Genomic DNA, 24,485 nt, shown 5'->3' with positions numbered 1-24,485 from the left:
CCTTCTCACCCGGAGCTGAGACTCTATTCTAACATGTGTTCCTTACTGGACAGTAAAATTTTTCCACATTGTGCTCATTCTTTTTGCTTTTATCCATTGTTTTTATCTTTGAATAGGAGTTAGGTAAAAAGCAGTGTAGATGAATTGGGAAGGTAGAGGACGAAAAAAATTATTATTTTCTCAACCTCAGAAGTTTTTAGTTGGAATGGTCCCTGTAACAAAAGACTGATTAACAAGAGAAAAGCAAACAGAAGTTTATCAACATGCATACTTCATGTATACGTAGAGGATACCCAGACTATGAGTAATTTCTCAAAGTGATGGCTTTAAATTACATAGCATCTTCAATAAAGAACAGTACATTTTTGGAAAAGTGGCAAGTCAGAAGAAAAAGACTTTGATTTTCTAGGGGTGGCCACTTGTGAGAAGTCAAACAAATGGCAGATAAAGGCTAGTTAGTAAAGCTTGCTAACTGTAGACTCTCCTGGTGCTATCTCCAGGCCCAAAATGGGTCTAAAGTAGTCTTCAGTAGTTAACCTGTGTTATCCCTGGTAGAAGGACGAGGTAGGGCGATATCTTTTTTCTTTGTAAATCTATGTCCTGCTTTTAGGCAAGAGAGGAAGGGCAGAGAGCTTTTCTGCATCTGCTTCTTAAATGCCTCCAGCTCAACAAAATTCATATACCAAAGAGGTATATTTTATTTTGGTGTGGTATATTCTGGTCTTCCACAGAGTCAAAGAATATAGCCATGGAAAGAAGTTTGGAATTCATCTTAAGTATGAAGTCAGATTACTAAAGGGCATTACGTAGGGGGAGTGATAAATCCTATTCAAATTTTAAACTGATTATTCTCACTGCTATGCAAACAAATGAATAAACAAAAAATGCTCGAAGATGGGTAAAAGCGACAGGTCAAGGACCAGAGGGGAGGAGGGAGGTATCTGGGTGTTGGAGTGGGTGTTTGTTAAATTGATGCTAAATCAGCATGTCAAGTTAATAGAATCGTGCTAACAATAAATGTTGGCAATTACAACTGATGACAAGAAAAATCAATATTTATTGAGTGCAAGCTGCCTTATGTTTTCTCCATCAAATTTACACAAGCTTATAAGTGTGTTAGAATGAGCTCATTTTTTTTTGTCCAAAATGTGTTTATTGAGATGATTTCCCACTCATCTTGATTCAGAGTGCTTTTAGTGCTGCTTCCTCCTGAAGGAACATCCTCTGTAAATCTTGCTTTTCCTCCTGTAGGCAAGTGGAGGACAGTGGAGCAGCCAACACACAAAACTACCGTTTGTGCATAGCTAAAGACCGTGGTGATTTTATAGCATCCTGGGCATTTCACATCCCTGAAGTAGGAACTGGGGCTCTGCACCAGGCATTTCTTCTTGTGTTTCCTCTTCTCCTCTTCTGGAGAGGGATGAAAGAGATCTTTTGCAAGAAGCATGTTCTCGTGGGTAGGTCATCACCACCAGAAAGATAGAATGAACTTATTTAACAGTTAAAAAAAATTAACTCAGACAGTTTGGCTAAAGTCACATCGCGATTAGCCGAGATTCAAACCAGACAGTAGGATTACTAAGCTAGTATTCTCATATGTGTAAATTTAATTAATTAACAAGAATTGTTGAGAACCTACTGCATGCAAAGTCATACACTGTTTCTCAAGAAAAGGAAAACAAATGAAAATGGAAAAAATCTTATAATAGGCTTTTGTTTACTGTTATGTAATAAAAACATTGAACAAGATTTTTTTTTCTGTAAAAATAACAGAATATAAAACTATTTCCGGGCAAGGTGTCAGAGTCCTGTCAGCAGAGAGTGGTTGGCTCATGGGTAGTAAGAAGAATTTACCAACATTAGTATAGGTTTGAAAAGGAAAGTTTTATTAGATAAAAAGAACGCTCTAGCAGAGTGCAGCGGGGCACTTAGGCAAGAGGACTGAGTGTGCTGCAGTGGATTTTCCTTAGAGATATTTATGAACCTTAAAGCAGAAGCTTAAGGGTAATGTGGATCACATTAGTCACATAGGTCATGGTAAATGATTACATTTGTAGACATTTTGGTGTCTTAATGTCAGCAAGAGTTGCACAGTGAATTTTGACATGCATGCATTCCAGAGATGTATAGAAATTCTAGTGACTTATAAATTTTTGGAAATGAAATGTGAAATCAGATGCCCACTTTAGATAATAGGGAAGTCCACTTACTTCTAAATTCTTCAGATAAGGAGTTTTGCCTCTGGATGGTCTGCTTGATAGCCACCTGGTGGACTTTGCTCTGCTCATTTTTCCTGACAAGTATCTTGGTCAAATCTTTGACCCTTTATAATCCCCTATGCTCATGTCCACCTGCTGCCTACCAGGGTCTCAAGAAAGGGAAAATAGCATAGTGAAGATGAGCACTGGGTCTGTCTGGCTGCTTCCTGCTGAAAGGGGCTGTGGAGGGGATATGTTTTGTTTTCTCCTTTTTTGTTCTCTGTCATGAAGGGAATGAAGGGTCATGAAAAACTTGTTCAAAGTGGGAAGACTAGATTCCATCAACAGGCCCCATGTAAGTGGAAGTTCCTGTTGCCAGCTGGTATTGGGATTGCATAGTCATCTGCAGGTGGAATTGTTGTTGTCTGGAAGATATAAACTTAACTAGCACATTAAAAAGGCAGGGACCGTATATTAAGAGAAGAATGATTAGGAATAAATGTCCAAGGAATGGGAGAAGCAAAGTGATTTTTGGAAACCAATCAGGATTTGGGTCTAGTCTTGGTTACTTTGGGAAAGTATGTGTAGCCATTTGGCTTGTTTGAAAATGTCTTAGACACTAGTTTCCACTTCTCTAGACACATTAATATAGGCAAAACAGGTTTTGTTGATGACAGCACAGACTCCTCCTTGTTCAGCTAGGAGGTAATCTAGAGCTTGTCTATTATCTAAAACCATTCCTGCTAGTGAGCCTAAAGACTTTCCTAGCACTGATGGACTTGAGCCAGTTTTTGCTAAGGCTATTTTAAGGGAGGCAGTAAGTTCGTGTAGTGTGATTTCATGGTAAGCAAAACCTCCCCAAAAGTTGGGAGTTGTAACAGTTCCCATAACTCCAGTCACAATAAGTCCTAGAGCCCTTTTTCTTTTAGAATGAGATTTTAGATTGGAAGCTATGTTCAAGATGGTGATTTGAGCAGGATCTATTTTACCCAGAATACAATCACCAAAATGAAGAGAATTATCAAGGTAGGATAGGGCCAAAGCTTGAAAAGGGTTTAAATAATTATCAGCAGTACGGCAAAGCCATAATAACCTAGAAGGGGTGGGTAATACAATGTGATTGGTTTGATTTAAATATTGGGAAAAAGGGAAGGGGGTCTTTTGACCGTTTTTGAGAGGCCTCATACATGAGGAAAAGTTATGTTTATCTCCCAGTGGGAGAGGTTTAAAACTAGAGTGGTGCATGAGCAATGAATAGAATATAAAATAAGTGGCACAATCATTATTTTCCACATTGGTTATATCATTACAGTGACATACATGAAGGGTATTGGGAAAAATTGCCTTGCAAATAAAAATCTACTGCAAGTTGAACAATTGTATGTGGGTTTTAAGTAATGATAGTTGGATAAAGAGTAAGTGAATTGAGGATAATATGAAATTGAAGGATATTGCTAAATTGAATAGTTTTGACAAGTGTTTCCATTAAGCTCTTCTGGAGCACATAAGTAAGTGAAAAGGGAGGTGAAGAAAAGTAGATAATAAAGACAGCAAAGGTTTCTGGAAGAAAGGTTAGTGTTACCTGGTTGTTTATGAAACAAGAATCATAGATCTTCCAAGGGCTCACAAGTGTGAGTGGGCCAGCGTTGGTGCAGACTTTATGCAGAAAGATAGATCCCAGGGGAGAGTCCCTATAATTTAACAGCCGTAGGAGAGGTTGGGAGGATTTGAAGGAGTCTAGTCCAGAAAGCCCGAAGGAGTTTTCTGTTTGGAGGTAAAGTTTTTAAATATACCCAGTCCCCCGGGTTAACAAGAGGGCTTGTTTCTGACAAGGAGCGGTCAAGTTTTGGATGATATTTGTCTTCGTATTCAGTAATGGCCTGGATAGTTTTCCCCAATAAGACAACAATTATAACTCAAAACCCTTAGCTTTTTCTTTCCTCTTATTATCCATGGGACTTTTAACAGGTATACTTTAGTCCTATGTCTCCAAGATAGCTTCAAAATTCTACATAGAGGTGATTAAGGAAGCCACGTAAATCTACCAGGTGTCACCCTTACAAATTCCTAGCTAGGTGATTCGGGCCTCTCAAAAAGGTAGAAATGGATAGGAGATCGTGGAGGAAATCAAGCCATGATCTAAATAAAGTACCATTGATTTGCTAGTAGCTCTGTTAAAGCTCTTTTTGTTGGGTGACTAAACAACATGGGCACTAGTCAGGAAGATGATTAGTATCCTTATGGTTACACAAGTAAGTCACCTTTTGATCCAAATCAGGAACATTCATGCTCTATATACCCAGCCACCTTGTTATTTACCTGGATAGGTGTGAGAGAGGAAAAATTCATTTTGTATTCTAATCATACCCTGTTAGCACATCTTTTAATTCATGGGCCCTTGCTTTTTGTTTGCTTTCTTGATTTTTTTTTTTATTTCAGAACTAAATACGTTTTTGACATTTGTACCCTTTTAACTCCAGCTAGTCATTTAACAAGGCAAATTATTCTCAGCATCAGAAAGGACAGACAGGCATATTTGCCTTCTCAGACCTTCCACCGGGGCACTCATAGCAGGGTCCATTAGCACGTCAGCTGTGCTCCATACCTTTAGCTACAAAAGCATCACAGTTTCAAATGGTACCTTGGAGTGTACAAACCCACTGCTCAAAAGCTCAGACGTTTTCAGTAATACTAGGTTTCATCTTCCTTTCCCTACTTCCTGCCCCTACTTCACATCCCACTCTGGGAAGATAGCCCCAGTGGAAATGTTTTCTTTCTGTTTCAACCCCCCACTTCCATGAAATTAATTAAATGATGTCATGCTTCATTTTATCTGATTTGGAAGCAATTCATCACCCTTTTGCTGGTTGTATTAGTCCAAGCGATCAGCATATTAATTCATTTGTGAGAATAAGCTCAAGGGTAATTACAGTGAGGAGGTTTAATGCCTAAACGTGTTAATGTCTGTAATCAGAAGTATTTTCTCAGTGTGGAACAATTGTTAGACAATTACTGTTGGATATGATTGCCCTGGTAGACAACAGACGTGGTGTCAAGAGGGAAATAGCAAAAGCTTGTTTTGCAAGTACTGTATTATCAGCAAGTTCTCTCTTTTTCCCCCTACAATATTTTCTAAGATGTTCAGCTTATGTATAGCCATCCTTGTACTTACTCTCTACATTGTTGATTAAGTAAAAAAGTTGTATTTGTTACATAAAAGGATCACAGGAGACAGCTTGATACTTTCTGAAAGTCTTACCCTTTTCTTATTCTTTCTCTCCTGGTGCTTTGATGTTTATTTGCATAAAATTACCAACTTAATCACTGCCTTTTATTTCCCAATATGCCCCAGAGCCTTCATTACCTAATTGTTTCCTGTAATGAGAAGATTCTTAGGTCTAACTGAATAACAAGACCCAAATATCAAGACCCAAGACCCATTCTTAACAGACAGCAGTCCCTCCCGATTAGCAAATTGCTAATGAATTGAATAAACATAGTGGTAGAACTTGATCATTGATTATCACTCATTACTCTGCTAGAGTAATTTTATATGTGAATTTTAATTTAATCTCTATTACACTTATTTTTTCTAAAAATTTTATGATATAATTAAAAATAAAATTGTAGTCATAGTTTTCTTTCTACATAATATGCTTTCCAGAACCTCTTTTAGGCATGTATGAGATTGTATCTAGTTGCAAGGAACAGAAAAAAATGACTCAAATAGTCTTAAACCATAACCTATAAAGAGGATATATCACTTTGTGTAACTGACACATTTCAAGGTAGAGGAAGTTTAGGCATGTTTGTCACAGGGCTGTAGTGCCATTTGTCTGCAGTTCCCTGACTTCTCCATTCTTCTCTATGTTGGTTTTGTCCCCAAACTGGCTTTCCATGACTCCAGTTAGATATGACATCCCCAGTTCTCACATTTGTATGTGCTCTGTGTAAAACTCTGGTTTACTGAGCTCCCCAAGAATCAAACCATAGTTAGATATTTTGAATAATTTAGTTTAGACGTATCTTCTACATCTCTCAATAGAACTTCACCATACTTCTCATGAACTTGAGTTCAAATGAAAGTCAGAGAGACGTAGTCTATATGACTTTTACATACTCCACTTTATTTTACTGCTATATTTTGAGTTGTAGCACATTTGGTTTATTGTTGTTATTGTTGGTGATGGTGCTATTGCCTTTTAAAGCATCTACTGTTAATACACTGCTGAACGATTAGAAATGGCAATATTTTTGTTAAACCATTAGATTATTATAGTAATATTCCAGCTTTACAAATATCACTCTGAAGGAAGTAAATTCATGTAAACTTCTTTGTAAACTGCATAATAGAAGTAGATACCCTTCTCTGTCAGGCTGAGAAATTGCTCAACTATTACTTATCCTCATTTGTATTTCTCCTGCATCAGGGCTTTGGATATAGTAAATGTATCTCATGTACACAATGAGGCAGCTGAAGGCAGGAAGGAAGTCAGACTGCAGTTTTCATGACATTGGAAGCAAATGCTATAGCACAAGATATATTAGTCAGCTAAGGCTGCCAGTACAAAATACTACAGACTATTTTTGTAATACAACAAAAATTTATTTTCTCCTAGTTCTGGAGGTTAAAGTCTAAGATCAAGCAAGGTGCCATTAGGGTTGGTTTCTTGCAAGGCCCCTCTTTGTGGCTTATAGACAGTTTTCTTCTCACCTTATTTTCACTTGGTAGGTGACAGAGAGATCTCTGATGTCTTTTCCTCTTCTTATAAAAACACCAGTCCTAGCTGTCTGCAGTGGCTCACTCCTGTAATCCCAGAATTTTGGGAGGCTGAGGCAGGTGGATCACAAGGTCAGGAGTTCAAGACCACTCTGGCCAACATGGTGAAATGCCATCTCTACTAAAAATAGAAAAAATTAGCTGGGTGTGGTGGTGGGCGCCTGCAATCCTAGCTACTCGGGAGGCTGAGGCCCAGAACTGCTTGAACCAGGGAGGCAGAGGTTGCAGTGAGATGAGATCACGCCACTGCACTCCAGCCTGGGTGACAGAGCAAGACTCCGTCTCTAAATAAATAAATAAATACACTAGTCCTGTAGGCTTACATTCCCACCTAATGACCTCATCTAACTTTCCATCCCTAAGGGCCCTATCTCCAAATGCAATCACACTGGAGGTTAGAGCTCATCAACATATAAATTTTGTGGCGACAATGCAGTCCATTACACAAAACTTAGAAGTTATTTAAGCAGAGCTATTCTTCAAATAAACACAGAATACTCTATGTTAAAAAAGATTTTTTTTTTTAGCACCCAGATTTTGGTTTCTAATACCATTCTGCAAGAAACTTAACCAAGATTCCTCAGAGAAATGGCTGATTCTAGAACTGAGACAGGAGCTATACAGGATGAGCCTAAAGAATCTTGTAGTACCAGAAATTAAAGAAGGGCTACGAAAAAGACACACAACGATGAGGATTGTGTATCAGTAAACCACAGAAGCCAACTGAAAGATCTCCCAATGGCTAATGTTGAAATAACTTCAGCAACAAAATAAAAAGTTTTATAAAGTAGAAAATAAATACCCATTATCTGCACTCAGTGTGGACATTTACTTATATGAGTAAATGATTAAATATACTAATGAATGGGGGAGTAGGGAAGGAAGAGAAGAAACAAGCTATGCAGAAGAATTCCAAATAATATATGTAGATACTCTGTCCTCAAGAAAGGTAGCATAACTCCTCACTCCTCAAGTGTGGCCTCTGCACAGCAACTTCCTTCCAAAGAGCACAGTATGGACAGGGAGAAAGAAGAGAGAAAACTTTACAGGGGAGAATTGTTTGAGATCTAAGTGGTACCCAGGCAAGTGACCCTTGATCAAAATCATAGTGATAAATCAGGCTGTGCTATGGTTTGGATATTTAACCCTTTCAAACCTCATGCTGAAATTTGATTCCCAGTGTTGAAGGTGGGGCCCAATGGGAGGTGTTTGGGACAGAGGGACAAATCCCTCATGAATGGTTTGGTGCCATCCTTGCTGTAATGAGTGAATTATTGCTCCATTAGTTCTCGTCGGAGCTGAGTGTTAGAAAGAGCCTGGCACCTCCCCTCTGTCTCACCATGTGACTTCTGTACATGCTGGCTCTACTTCACCTTCCACCAAGACTGGAAGCAGCCTGAGGCAGAAGCAGAAGCAGACATTGGCACCATGCTTCTTGTACAGCCTGCAGAACCATGAGCTAAATAAACCTCTTGTGTTTATATATTACTCAGCCTCAGATATTCTTTTATAGCAACAGAAATGGACTAAGACAAGTTCATAGTATGTACTGTTGATATGATGTGATAAGAATGGCATTTTACCTTCATTGCTTTCCTTCCAAAACCCAAAACCCCGCTCCAATGAGGAAAAAAAATCAGACAAATCCCAAATGAGGGATATTCTGTAAATTAGCTAACCAATATTCCTCAAAACTGTCAAAGCCCTCAAAAAACAAGGAAAGATTGGGAAATTGGACAGCCAAGAGGAGCCTATGGAGACATGAGAAGTAATTGTAACGTGATGTTGATGATGGAATCCTGGAACAGAAAAAGAACATTAGGTAAAAACTAAGGAAATCTGAGGAAGGTACGGATTTTAGTCATTAATGATGTATCAATATTGGCTCATTAATTAACAATAGGCAAAACTGGGCAGGCGGAATCTGGGATATTTGTGTACTACTTTTGCAATATTTCTATAAATCTAAAATTGCTCTGAAATAAAAATTTTTTTTAAGTGATAAATAGGCAAATGGTTGAAATTTCTTTTTATGAGGAGGACTGAGAGAGTACAACACTATGAGGAAAAGCAGCCACTGGCATGATCAGTAATTCCAAATAGGCCCTAGAAACATAATCCTGATATTAGAAAGAGTCTCAAAATATTTCACCCAGTTTCTGACTTTTAATATGAAGAGTTTGTAGCAGTACCTGACGTAGAGTAGCTATTCAATAAATGTTAACTATTGTTATAATTACTAATAATAGTATTATTAACACCATTAAGGACACCACCTACACAAGTGAAACTTATTTCTTCTGAGCATCTGCTGTCAGCAAACATGACCTTTCTTCCCTATCTAAGTGATGTAGCTTCTTCTTGCCTCTGCAGTGACAGGAAATAAACACTGGGCAGGGTATGAGGGACCAAGTCTGCTGTGAGATGATTCAGGCAAAAGCTCTTACATCAGCTGGTCTCCAAAAGTCATTACTCTGCCTGGTAACTCACAAAGGCATTTGAGGTTCACAGCCAGTATGTCATGACTTAAGAAAATCTAGGTATTTCCCTATCCCATGCACAGACACACTGGAAAATGATCAGAGTACCATTTGGGGAAGAGCAAGAGAAAGAGGCCTGTTGATTGCACTATCGGAGGACTCTTCCTTCTTACAGTGTCCACTCTGTTCAGGGGCTTCACTCTGTTCAGGGGCTCTGGGTCTGTGAACTGGTGCAGGGCAGTGATTTGAGGCAGAGGCCGTGGCTCTCCACAGTGGTGATTCTAACCAGTCCCCATTCATCAGCAATAGATTGTTATTCCTGTGATTTGTGTGTTCTTAACTTATACTGAGACCCTTTAGTAGTCTGGCCACCTATTTCAGTTGCAGGGGCATCATGATTAATTAACATGATAACTACTTCTGCAGATCAAACCATTTTGATGACAGCTGCAGCTACAATTATGCCCTCTTCCCCTGCTCACAGTGTTTATGTGCCTCTGCCGCTCTGGAATGCCGTAACACATCCCCATTGAAATTAATTCATTTTAATGGTAGAAACTCACTGTCATACCTGGTCTGCAGACAACATCCACCAGGATTCCAGGATTCTGGTGCTTGCCTTGCTAATGTATTTCCCAATATCTTGATAATGGGAATGTCCTCTGGAGCTTCCTAGGAGGCATGATTAGGGATGAATGGACAAATCACTTAAGTATATGTCAATATTCCTGCCACTCTAAGACTGGATTTTTTACAATGCACAGAAGTGACTTTTTAGTTTCATTTTATATAATGCACCACTAAATCCAGGATTCAGTCATCAGAGAGTAAAATGTTATATCCATCCCTAGAGTTTAAACTTTCACATTGAATAAGTCCTGAACAGTGTACCCGTATCAATAAATTCAGTTCAAACTTGATCTAACATTTTTAGAAGTGTTTCCCTCTGGTCTAACAGCTTAAGAATTTATTTATATACAAGTACTCTTATTTTCTTCCAATATAAAATGATAAAACTTGTAATTTTGGGGGTGAATGACACTTACTTCTACATCAGACATTTTGCCTGTTCTCCAGGGTCTACCAGTATTTTGCCCTGGAAGAAATGTGAGTTGGTGGGAGTAGGTCTTTCAGAGAATGGACAACAAGCCTGTGAGATGGACGAATTGGCTTATTTGCCTTAGGTCATGAAACTTACTAGTCTAATAATTGTACCCCACTTATACATATTGCTTCCTTCATGCATTCCTTAATTATATCTAGGCAAGAACCCCAAAAAGAGTAGGTCCCAGGTAAACAGTTCCTAGAGATTGATATTTATCTAAATAGGGCTACAAAACAATCACTCCCAAGATACAGGCATATTCATGTTATCTCTATTTGATATTTCATTATATTTAATATCTCTTAAGTCCCGGTTTTGCCGTTTGGTCTGTGTGTTTACTACTTTTCGTGGAATTCCTAGATTTCCATTGGTTTACTTCTGTGCAGAGTAAATATATTAATTCCTAAACTTTGCCTAGATCTTTTGAGAAAACCTATGACTTTTACCTGTTTCTGACATTTGCCAACCCTCACCTGATCCAATTTTCCACAAGGGAATGGCCTTCTATTCTGACTTAGGGAGGATTCCCTGATTCACAAAACAGTGTAATGGAACGGACCAATGACTAAAAACAGTTTCCAGAGTACCTCTATTACTGTATTAAGGCTTTTTCAATATTTATGGCAGAAAAATTTCTTGTGGGAACTCATGAAAAAAAGATTACTTGAAAAGATTTCTTATTTTATTTTAAATTCTGGAGGCCTTAAGGATTTTTGTAGTACAAAAGGGCATCCCATTTAGCTGCAAGACACTGCTCTGCACTGCTGTTTATAAAATCATGCTGGTTTGCTTTAGAGCAGTGAATGTGAAAAGCATTTACACAGAAGGATAAGAAATGTGCAAAAGCAAAACAGAGGGCTTAATGGGCTTTTTATTTGTATTGAAAATTTTAAGAGGTTCATGCTCAGATACTTCAAAAATATTAAATTTGCATGGCAGCTCCAAGGATGTAAATTTATGACTAAAGTATAATATATGTATAATATATGTTACAAGGAGCTTTTACCTAGGTATCTTAAGGCCAGTGCTCCTTTTCTTGTCATCTCTGTGACCTTGGATAAATCAATTAACTACTCCATGGGCTCAGTTTTCTTATCCATCAAATGAAGGTTCATTCATTCATTCATTTATTCAACACGTATTTATTGAAATTTAATAGGGGCAGGTTCTGTGTTGAGGTGATAACTATAACACCATGCAAACGAAATCTAGCTTAAAAATTCACTATATAGTAAAAGACAAATACCATAAATAAATAATTCGGCCCAATGTAATAACGGCAATCAAAATAAGACAAAATGTTTTGTGGGAATATGGATCTAACTTACGACAGTGAGATGAGGAAATTTTATAGAAAGTCATAGAAGAGTTTTGTTTTAAATTCAAACTATTAAATTGCAAGAAGAAGACGAACTTTAAAGGGTTATTGTGAAGGTTCTGTGAGCTGACAGATACGTCAGTGCTTTCAAAATTTTAAAATTTAAACAGAAGTTAACACAAACCAAAAAAACAAAAAAGGCAATTGCATATGAAGTGATTAAGTGAGTACTGATTAGCTTTGAACAAATAATTTACCACTTTGTGGCTATACTTCCACAATTTACTACTATGTAGTCATTTTATACTCAGGGTCTTTGTAATAATTATCTATATAAATAATAAATTAGATATTGATTGAGCTCCTAGTATGTTTCAGGAACAGTTAGGGGTGGGGTTTAACAACGTTTTTAGAAGTCCCTTAACAACTATTTTTTGATAAAGTACCTACTCCTATGTAGTGTATATTCTAAAATGAGAGGTAGATGCACAATAAACAAGCATAAATGTAACAAGGTAGATGTAAATAAGCAAACAATACTAAATAAATCACACGATGATAAGAATTTTAAAAAACAATAAATCTTGTAAGAAGATAAAGGATAAAAGGAAGAATGGTATTTTGAATAGACTCATCAAGGAAGAACTTGAAATGATATTTGAGAAAATAGTTCAATGAGGTAAAAGAATAAACAAATGTAATAGTTTTGGAAAGGCATTGCTTTAATGAATGGACTTCTTCAATGTTTGCCAGCACCTCAATTCCATCCAGTGTCTTTTCTTCCATCATACCAATGTAGCCGAACTCCAACCTTGGGTTAGCCCGGTAGTTTGTCTCCATTCCTATCCCTGAGTTGCTAAAAAATATCACACTGTCAAACAGATGACTCTACCATTCCTATCCAGTTGAGTCCTGGTCACTATCCAACATGTATTCTAATTTCTTCAGAATTCTTCCCCAATCTCCTATATATGATAGCTACCCTAAACCTTCTTTATGTTCCACCAAACTCTGAGACCTCTCCTCCTCTCTCTTGCTTCCTCCTTCATGGAGAAAAACTGTATAGAATACACTAGGCAGTTACTCTTACAAAATCTTGCCACAATCCTACAAAATTCTAGCATATACAACCTAATTTTTCTTTCTCCCTCCTGGTTCTAATAGAAATTGTGCTGCTTCTCCAATGTCGGCTCACTCCCTTCACCTGTGCTTTTATGAGGAATTTCACCCTCTCTCATATCTTCAATCTTTTTCTCTCTACTGTTTTTTTCTATCAACATTTAAGCACACTTGTTTCTTTATATAATAAAACAAATACTCTCTTAATCTCCACTTTTCATCTTTTAATCTAGTTGTTCATTTATAATTCATTTTATTTAAGTTAGTTAAGTAATTTAGTCCATTTAATATATAATAGCATTGTACTCGGCCCTGAAGATATATTAACATACAAAATATAAAATAAAACAAAAGCATGGTGTATGCTTACCAAATAATATCACTAAAAGATATTCAATTCAAAATTGTGATAAATGTTTTGAAGAAAAAAAAGACTACTGTAAAAAAGAACACCTCTCCTTTGGAATCCAACATAGTCTGGAAATTCAAAAAAGGCTTCCCTGAAGCAATGAGTATAGAGGGATAGTTTTTTAGGTACAGGGAAGAGCACATGCAAGGACAGTGTGGGAGAATCCTACAACACTGTATCTGGGGTGGAGAAGGCAAAGGAATATGGAAGCAAGAAGAACCTGGAGAAGTAGCTGTTTTTTTATCCAGAGCAAAGGAAAATCATTGGATATTTTAAGCAAGGCATTGGCACAATTCAGTTTAAGCTTGGAAACATTTGCTGTGGTACTGTACAGGGAATGACTTGGAGAATAAGAATAGATGAAGGAAGATCAGGTATTCCAGAATTCAGAAATTCAGGAAAGATATGATGGTAGATTAATCTAAAATGGTAGTAGAGAACAAATTGTGAATTCAAGACAAATTTACAAAGGCAAACTGAAAATGCTGGTGTATCATTCCACATAGGTGGGAAATAGATAATGGACGCCCAGTTTTCTGGTTTTTATAACTGAAGGGAAGGAGCTGACTGACTGAGGTAGGATATATTGGAGATGACCAGGATGAGGAGGATGGATGGGCACTGCTGGAAATTTGAGATCCATAAGTTTGGTTTCTACCACCTTGCTGTCCCCCCATTCCCTGCCAGAACTCCTCCACAGGATCCTGGAAACCGAGTGGCATCCCAGGAAAGTGTGAACACATATGCTTAATTTTCTAAATTAAATTCTGCTTACATTTTCCAATTATATATGCATAGTTTAAGCCATTTTTTAAAAAGTTCTATCTTTTAGAAAGTTATTTTTCCCCCTAAATAATGGAATGGAATGCTGATAAAATTAAAAGTTCCCTTCACTCAATCTGTTTCCACATACACTGTGTTTGGTTTATTGCCTGAATTTGACAGATGAATAATAAGATAATTTCAACAAATTTTAAGCAAATTATTGATGAAGACACTTCAATTTTTAATAAGATAGCGTGTCCTGCAGAGAAGGAAAGAAAAAATCATCTAGATATGAACTTTTTCAAGAGGAATTAAGAGATTACGAGGGAACTCCTATTTCCATGGCGACAAGTACATTCCTATTATGTCTTCCAAGGAGAGAGGTGCATTTTGATTTACAAGATTGAAAACGTTAGTAGCATAATATATGATATTATCAAAAAGTATACCATTTCTGTCCTGCAAGCTGTAATGCAACTAAGAAAGAGATGCCACACTCTTTGAAGTACCTAAAGTGGAAGGAGTAAAGCATGAGAAATGTTTGAGGTCATTTTTCCTGTCTGCTGTGGTCTGAATGTTTGTGTCCCCCCAAATTCATAGGTTGAAACTCAATCACCATTACAGTATATATTAAGAGGCGAGCTTTTAGATTATCAAGACAGAGCCCTAATAGGGATTAATGGCCTTAGAAAAAAAGGCTCATGGGAGCTTGTTTGCCGCCCCCACACACACAACGTGATGACATGTAGAAGGTGCCATCTCTGAGGGACAAGCCCTCATGAGACATCAAATATGCTGGCACCTTGGTCTTAGACTTCCCAGCCTCCAGAATTGTAAGCAATAAATTTTTGTTGTTTATAAATTACACAGTCTAAGGTATTTTGTTGTAGCAGTCCTAACGAATTAAGATACTATTATTTAGAGCTAAAAACCTGGGGATGCTAATCTGTTAAAAAAAAATCAAGCAATCAACTCTCTTTGTCTCTGAAAAGAGCATCCTTGGTGTGCTATTGGTTAAAAGTACCTCTAGCTGCTATGAGACTCATCCATGCTTCTAAACATAGATTATTTGATACTCTTAAGTATCAGTATAACACATACCCTTTGTGTTTAAATTAAACCAAGTCAGATTTCTGGGCCTTACCATCAAACAGATATTAACTTTTATGTAGTCTGTCTCTATCATTGAAGTATCAACTCTTGATCAGGACAGGAGCCCCAGAACTGAGTACTATGCCTGGTATATAAGAGGTTATCAATAACCACTTATTAAATGATTAAACACATGGGACTATGATGAAAATTGCAAGCACACTATCCAGCCAACTAGGCCTCAGTACTATGCTTACTGGTAGGAATCCCCACTGCCTAATGCCCTGTGAACCTATTTTCCAGAAGAGCTTTGGGCATTAGGACTCCTAGTGCTACAGCAAAAGAAACTACTATCAGAGCAAACAGATAACCTAAAGAATGAAAGAAAATGTTTGCAATCTATCCATCTGACGAAGGTCTAATATCCAGAGTCTACAAGGAACTTAACAAATTTACAAGAAAAAAGCCAACAATTCCATTAAAAAGTGGGCAAAGGACATGAACAGATACTTCTCAAAAGACATTTATGCAAGCATATGAAAAAAATCTCAACATTACTGATCATTAGAGAAATGCAAATCAATACCACAATGAAATACCATCTCATGTCAGTCAGAATGGCAACTATTAAAAAGTCAGGAAACAACAGATGCTGGCAAGGTTGCAAAGAAATAGGAAAGATTTTAAACCGTTGGTGGGAACATAAATTAGTTCAACTATTCTAGAAGATAGTGTGGCAATTCCTCAAAGATCTAGAATCAGAAATACCATTTGACCCACCTATCCCATTACTGGGTATATACCCAAAGGAATAGAAATCATTCTATTATAAAGACACGTGCACATTATGTTCACTGTAGCACTATTCATAATAGCAAAGACATGGAATCAATCCAAATGCCCACCAATGAGAAAATGTGGTACATATACACCATGGAATACTATGCAGCCATAAAAAAGATGAGTTCATGTCTTTGCAGGGAGATGGATGGAGCTAGAAGCCATTATCCTCAGCAAACTAATGCAGGAACAGAAAACCAAACACCTCATGTTCTCACTTATAAGTGGAAGCCAAATGATGAAAACACATGGACACAGGGGAACAACACACACTGGGGCTTGTTGGATGGGGCGTGGGGGTAGGGAGAGTATAAGGAAAAATAGGTAATACATGCTGAGCTTAATATCTAGGTGATGTGTTGATAGATGCAGCAAACCACCATGGCACACGTTTTCCTATTTAACAAATCTGCACATCCTGCACATGCACCCCAGAACTTAAAATGAAAAATTAAAAAAAAAAAGAACTCTTAACGCTAGCTCCTATACCATAGAAATCCATTATAAAGATATATCAACCAAATACATTAAACTAATTACATATCATTCAAGTCTAACTCTGATATTAGATGGGTTGCAAGCGTATAGAGAAGCTCAGACTCCCCATGGATGTTATAATAGTGTTCATTTACAATCAAGGCTAAAGGAAACAAATTTCAGGGATGATGGTGCAGAAATAAAAATAAACCTGGTGAATATTTTGTCACAAATTGGAGGCAGAAACAAGATACATTGCCCTCAACAACTACTGTGGGAGATACATGGTTACAGTAAAACAAAATTACTTTAGATACTAAAGAGCTTGGTAAAAGAGGACAAGAGAGAGGTTCAGAACCCACCACCCACCAAAGAAAAGTAGAACAATAATGGCTCTTCTTTAGTTAATAACTACAGTTTTTAACAAGCAAAATGAAAGAAAGAATCATACAAGAATACACATGGAAAAGAGAAGAGAGGGACAGAGAAGAATGAGAAAAGGAAAGTACATAGGAATAAGTCTGATGGAACCAAGTAAAAAATATGCATTTCTGAGAACAAGAAATTAAAAATCTGATATTGTGTGCTTAGTGCGGATTAGCTAGTCACTTCAGATGATTTCATTTGGTACCTATTTAAATAGCTCAAAATATTCTCCTAGTGTCTTAGGATTGATTTTTATTTAAATTATTTAGTGTTATCATTGTAGTTAAATAACATAGTCACTTATGCTCAAAAGCATGTGGTAAAACTGCTTTACAGGCCAGGTGCAGTGGCTCATGCCACCCAGCACTTTGGGAGCCCGAGGCGGGCAGATCACCTGAGGTCAGGAGTTTGAGACAAGCCTGGCCAAGATGGTGAAACTTTGTGTCTACTAAAAATACAAAAATTAGCTGGACGTGGTGGCACGCGCCTGTAATCCTAGCTACTTGGGAAGGCAAGGCAGGAGAATTGCTTGAACTTGGGAAGCAGAGGTTGCAGTGAGCTGAGATCATACCACTGCATTCCAGCCTGGGTGACAGAGCAAGACTCCATCTCAAAAATAAAAAAAAACAAGAAACAGACAAAATAAAACTGCTTTATTCAGTTTATTTCTTATGAAAAGTTTGAAGAGCATTTCTCAATTGATTTTTTGTAAGAGACATTCTCTTTCCTATCTCCCTCTTTTTTTGTTACTTTTATCTTCTCCAATATTACTGGGGCTTTCTCTTGTTTTAATTTGGATCTACATGTACTACTGTGTACAAATTAGCCTTATAAGACAAATATTTTAGTCTTACAAGGTTGGTAAGGTCTTAATAATTGTTGCAAACAAGATGTGCTAATAGAAAAAACAAATTTTGTATCTGCCATTAAAATCAGTGAGACGTTATACTGTTTTAAAGGAAATAAACTGGGAGAATTATAACTTTCACATAACTAGGAGCTAATAAACAAAAACAAGAACAGAAGCTAAATAAAATTCATACTTAAAAATAAATAAGCAAAACACTAAGAAATTTCCAGGGGAAAGTAATTATTGATTGGCTAAGTACAGCCAAAGAAATATATATATATTCTGGTATATTGAATATGCACTAGTAGCTCATTAATTTAATATATTGAATGAAATTTTCAAAAATATAGTAAAATTACCTTGTAGGGTTCACTGAAATTGCCTGAAGAGCCTTAACTCATATGACAAGATTGGTTAGCCTACTCAAATCCATAGCAAAGCTCTTTGACTCTTTATACTCCTTGGTAGGATTCAAATAATATATGCTGAGACTTATGGTTCCATATTCCTTTGGTGGGTTTTATTGAAATAAGTTCTATTTATAATAAAAAATAATAAAAATCATAGAGCTTAAGAAAATAAAGAGAAATAAAAAACCTTCTGGGCTTCATACATGTATATATATATATGATCGAATGTATTTTTTTTTTTTTTTTTTACCAGATAAGCGAGATGTCTTTAAAGCAAAATCTGACATGTTGGTGTTTATAACTAATGTTTCTTAAATCTAAAAAATGAATTCATGACTGTACTTTAAAACCATCTTTGCAGTGTTCACAGAGGCCATCTCCACTGCAACATTATTTCTGAATTTTTTATTTGCTGCCATGGGCTGTTCACATTTTCTCCATCCATTTATTATTCCCAGGCAGCTTTCTTCAGTAAATTGAAGAGCTTGTAAAAAAGTAAAGAAAAAAATTTAAAAAAAGAAAAAGAAATTCTCTACTTATGAATGTCTAGCTTTGCAGTTACCTAAACTTTTCTGAAAAGCTAAGAAAATTAGGAAAGAATGTAGAATTTTTCTCTAGGAATGACATTCTCTAGGAATGACATTGACCTGCTGGTCAATGCTTTCATGCCACCCTGTTAAGATGTCAAAACTATTTACTAGAGTTATCTCAGAATCTTCTTAGATTTTGGCCAAATTGACCTTTAAAATTCTCCCTTTTACCCAGTTACTCTCTCATCATAGACAGAGCTACTATTCAGTCAAGCAATGGTCTTTGGAGGCTGTGCAAGATAGGGCCTGAGAATGGCCAAGGTAATAGTCATGTCTCTATTGGCACATCTACTTTTCCTTTCAAGAGCACTCACTGTCCTCACATTTTTCTCATCCACCTTTGGTTTCATGGTAATCATTTTAATAACAGTCTTTGCCAACATTGTAAACTCTCTTCTTATTTTAGGGATTTTTATCCAACTTGTCTCAGGGGGAAATCCCGTCTTTCAGGGATCCCTTTTCTTCATTTATACGCCTGAGTAGACATCGTTCCCACAAACAGGTCAGAGTGATTCCACTATGAATTCATTATCCCCCACTTGTACTGGGATCTCCACAAGGCTCATTCCTAGATCCCCCACTGCCCTCATTCTGTAACTTCTCATCAGGTGATTTTATCTCTGCCTATCACTTCAACTGTCACCTATAACTAGATTGTTCTTCCATTTACATCTCCCGCTCAGTCTTATCCTCCCAGCACTAAACTGGCATTTGAACTATGTAAGACAAAGTCTCAGGGGCACCTCTAAAGCGTACTATATACAACTGAACTCAGGTTATCTCTCCTAATAAATAAAGTGCTTCATTTTTCCTCTATTTTAGACAAACGCAATACTACCTATTCAGTTATAATAATAATAATTGTAGGAGTCATGCTTAATACCTCCTTTCTATTATCAAGTCCAGTTGCAAGAATATGTGTATATTTGTTTGTATAATTGTGTGTATACACATATAGTCCCAACTTCTATTCTGGCACCCTTCAAACTGTTCTCACTGCATACAGACAAAGTGATAGTTTCCAAATACAAATCTGATCATTTATTTGCTTAAACCCCTTCAATAATTTTCCACTGTTGTTAGGAGAAAGATCAAAATCCCTAACATGATCTCTAGTGGTTTGTGTAGTCTAAAGTTTATTTTCTAGCATCATGTCACATTTATCTTCTTCTTCTCATTTGCCAAAACCTATATTTTGTCTGCTGAGAGTTCATTGGCCTGATGCTTCATATACTCTGTTCCCTCTCATTGGAGTGCCCTTCTCTCCCCTCTTCACTGACGTAATTACAACTTATTCTTCTTTATATTAGCTCAAGTGTCAATTCCTTGAGAGCTTTCCCTGCCTACCCAGCTGGCTTTCATTCCCCATCACAAGCTTTTGTAGTACCAGATAACTCTGTTCATCACACTTACCACTCTTAAAAAATGACTTGTATTTTTCTGTCTCCCCACTAGGCTCTAAGTTCCAAGGCAGCAGGAGATACATCTGTCTTTATACAGTATCGATTTAGCCCTAGTCCCTCTCATAGCGTTTAGCTAACATGTCTGCAAGTTATGGGAGTCAGTAAGTGAATGAGTGGGTGTACTTGTGTGTATAAATAGGTAAGAAATTGTTGAAGCTAAAGGCAGAGGTGGAATAAGAAGGTATCTTTGTGTTTTGAAATTATTACCCACTAATATTTGCTAAAGGCTTGCACTGGGTCAGGCATTATTCTAAAGATCTTACATTAATTAATTAATGCATTATCTAATTCGCCCCATTTTTCTTAAGAGAAACTGAATCTCCAACAGAAGTGGGGTCACAAATTCAAATTCAAGCTTGTCTGATTTCTGAGCCTGAGGCCTTATTTCCTCCCAATCTCACAGGTCTAGCTGAATTTGATCTTCTCTAGGGAGCTGTTTCTGATTTTGCCCATAAGAATTAGTGAATGTTTGGTCTTCACTCTGATAACTCAAGCTAGTAGTGTTATATAACACTTATTTATTTTTCACTTTTATCATGTTTAGTTGTTTATGTCTTATTCTTGAAGCAGTTACCAAGACTTGCAGTTTACAGGACACAAGACTATAAGTTACAACACAATACAGAGAGGATTCCCAGTGTCTAGAACAATAATTGAGATATGGCAGAGGGGCAAAAACATTAAAATGTCATAGAACATGCTCATCAAATTAGGACTGGCTGTGAAAAAATAATAGTTCCTAAAGAAATCTAGCTTCCAGAACTCAAATGTCAGAAAATTAATATTCAGTCAGAATGGGATATGGCTTAGACATTATGCTTTTATGAAGTTCTTCAGGCCAGCCACAGTGGCTCACACCTGTAATCCCAGCACTTTGGGAGGCCGAGGTGGGCGGATCACCTGGGGTCAGGAGTTGGAGACCAGCCTGGCCAACATGGTGAAACCTCATCTCTACCAAAAATTCAAAAAATTAGCCAGGCATGATGGTGGGCGCCTGTACTCTCAGCTACTCAGGAGGCTGATGCAGGAGAATCGCTTAAACTTGGGAGGTGGAGGTTGCAGTGAGCCAAGATTATGCCACTGCACTCCAGCCTGGGCAACAAGAGCAAATTCTGTGTCTAACTAACTAACTAACTATATAAATAAATAAATAAAAATTTTTTAAAAATAAAGTTCTTCAGCTGATTCTAAGTGTAGTAAGTTTAGGAAACTCAGAAAAATTTAAGACAGGAGTCCAGCAGCCCTGAGAGTTAGAGTCCATCACATAAGGCTACCATGTCAATGTGTCCCTGAATCATTATAAAATTTTGCATAGACTAGAAAGAGTGACAGAGAGGCAACTGAGAACACTCTATTTTAGAGTCCAGGAACTTTGTTTCCCACCATTTAATGTACTCCCTGTGACATTCATAAATTAAAGAGCCTAACCTCAAATCACAGATGGAACCAAAAGTAATATAAAATTTTTATTAATTTATTTTAATATTTATTTTATTTTCAAAATTTCAAATTATTCTACAAATAATATCTAAATGTGCATTCTCTCTTTAAACAATGTCCTTTAAAAATTCAAAGGATAGTTATCACTGGATACCCTGCTCCTTCCCAGTGGCAGTGGAGCCACTGGGTGCACATGTGTATTTCTTAGGGGTCCCACTGCCACAACTGGTGGCCCTGTTCCCTTCATTTGCAGAGCTGCCACACACCCTTGCATGCACCCCCGAAGGAACCTGAGAACCAGTCTCTTGGGCCTGCCATTGGCAGCATTTCCACCCCCTTCAGCAACAGAGCTGTCACATGCTCATGCATGTCTGCCCAGAGCCCCAAGACAGAACTACTTAGCATCAGCACTCCCCAGCAAAGCTATACCACAGCTTTGGTAAAAAAAAAAAAAAACTGCAGCCTAGGCCACCAAGGCACTTGCACATTGTTGAAGTGGATTAGAACTGAAGAAATCATACAGAAACTGTACAACTGCACTTACCCAGAACCAAAGTCAAAATATTCTATTTGACCAACACTATAGGACATATCTATAGGAGAAAGATTTTCCCTACAAAAACTACCTCATAAAACTGGGAAAGATGACTATTGCACCAGATGCAAAGATATCAATGTAGGAACACAAGAAAGATTTTAAAAGCAAGGAAACATGACACCTTTAAAGGAACACAAGAATTCTCTAGTTACAGACCCCCCAAAAAGAATATGTATAAAATGCCTGAAAAGGAATTCAAAGTAATAATTTCAGGAAACTCAGCAAGATACAAGAGAACACAGACAATTCAATGAAAGCAGAAAAACAATTAATAATTTGAATGAGAAATTTAACAAAAAGATAGACATCATTTTAGAAAAACAAATCCTAGAACTGAAGACTTTAATAAATGGAACAAAATATACAACTGAGAGCTTCAACAATAAACTACATCAAGCCTAACAAAATAGTTCTGAATTTAAAAATAGGTCTTTTGAAATAACCCAGTCAGTCAAAAAAAGATAAAAGAAAAAAAAAAAAGAATAAAGAAAGCCTAAGAGACATATAGGACATCCTTAAGCAAACAACTGTCTTCATTTTGGAATTTTCAGAATAAGAAGTGGAAAAATGAATAGAGAACCTATTTAACGAAATAATAGCATGAACACTCCCCAAGATCTGAAAGAGATATGGACATCCATATACAGAAAGCTCAAAGCTTCTTAGATACATTCAACTTGTAAATGGTCCTTTTGAAGGCACATTATAGTCAAACTGTCAAAAGTCAAAAACAAAAGGAGATTTCAGAAATAAATAAATAATAAAAGAGAAAAAGATGAAGTTACATGTAAGTCAATGCCCATCAGACTAACAAAAGATTTCTTAGCAGAAATGTTACATTCCAGGAGAAAATGAGATAATATATTTAAACTGCTTTTAAAAAATTTTAGTCTACCAAGAATCCTATACACATCAAAACTGTCCTTTTGAAATAAAGAAGAAATAAATTATTTTCCAGACAAGTAAGAAACTGAGGAAATCAGCACTGCTAGGCCTACTCTACAAAAAGATGCTTAAGGGAGTCCTATATCTGAAGGCAAAAACCTGATCTCTATCATCATGAAAACACATGAAAGTGTAAAACTCACTGTAGAGCAGGTACAAAAATGAGAAACAGAAAAAAAAAAGTTATCATCATAAAAACTGCCAAACTGCAAATATAAACAATAACAGAAAAAAATGAATAAAAGATATTAAAAACAATTTTAAAATGACAAGAGTAAGTCCTTACCTATCAACAAAAATGTTGAAGTTTAGATTCCCCAATTAGATATGGACTCACTGAACAGATTTTAAAGAAAAAAAGACCCAACTCTATGCTACCTACAGGAAACTGACTTCACCTTTAAAGAAACACATAGATTGAAAATGAAGAGATGAGAAAAGATATTCCATGAAATCCAAAACCAAAAGCAAGCAGAAGCAGCTGTATTTATATCAGATAAAATGGATTTTAAGTTAAAAAGCATAAAAAGAGACAAGGTCATTACATAATGATAAAGGAATCAATTCAGCAAGAAGATGTAGCAATTGTAAATATATGTGCACTTAACACTATAGCAATGATATATATAAAACAAATATTATTAGACCTAAAGGGAGAGATTTCCCCAATACAATAATAGTTGAGGACTTCAATACTTCACATTTAGTATTAGACAGATTATCTAGACAGAAAGCCAAGAAACATTAGATTTGAACTACACTAGAGACCAAATGAACCTAGGAGATATTTACAAAGTATTTCATCCAGTAGCTGTAGAATACATTTTCCTCTCATCAGCATATGGAACACTATCCAGGATAGACTGTTAGGCCACAAAACAAGTCTCAACAAATTTTTAAAAATCAAAATTATATCATGTATTTTTTCAGACCATAATGGAATAAAACTAGAAATCAATAGTGAGGAATTTTCAAGATTATCTAAATACATGGAAATTAAACATATTTCTGAATTACCAATAGGCCAATAAGAAAAGTTAGAAGAAATTTTTTTTAATCTTGAAAAAAATGAAAATAAAAATACAACATACCAAAGCCCGTGGACTACAGTGAAACATCTAGATTAGGAGTAGAGAAATTTTAAATAAGCAACCTAAAAATACTTCACAAGGAACTAGAG

General features: G+C 36.6%; 1 pseudogene; it reads right to left on the bottom strand.

Annotated features, from left to right (window-relative positions):
• Positions 1 to 1,193: 1,193 nt before the first annotated feature.
• LOC116809471 (small ribosomal subunit protein eS27-like) lies at positions 1,194 to 1,453 on the bottom strand (annotated as a pseudogene).
• Between the last annotated feature and the right edge of the window lie 23,032 nt (positions 1,454 to 24,485).

This window comes from Hylobates moloch, unplaced genomic scaffold (genome assembly GCF_009828535.3).
Source record: "Hylobates moloch isolate HMO894 unplaced genomic scaffold, HMol_V3 SCAFFOLD_1, whole genome shotgun sequence".
Lineage (NCBI taxonomy): Eukaryota > Metazoa > Chordata > Mammalia > Primates > Hylobatidae > Hylobates > Hylobates moloch.
This window is presented reverse-complemented; position numbering and strand designations above follow the sequence as displayed.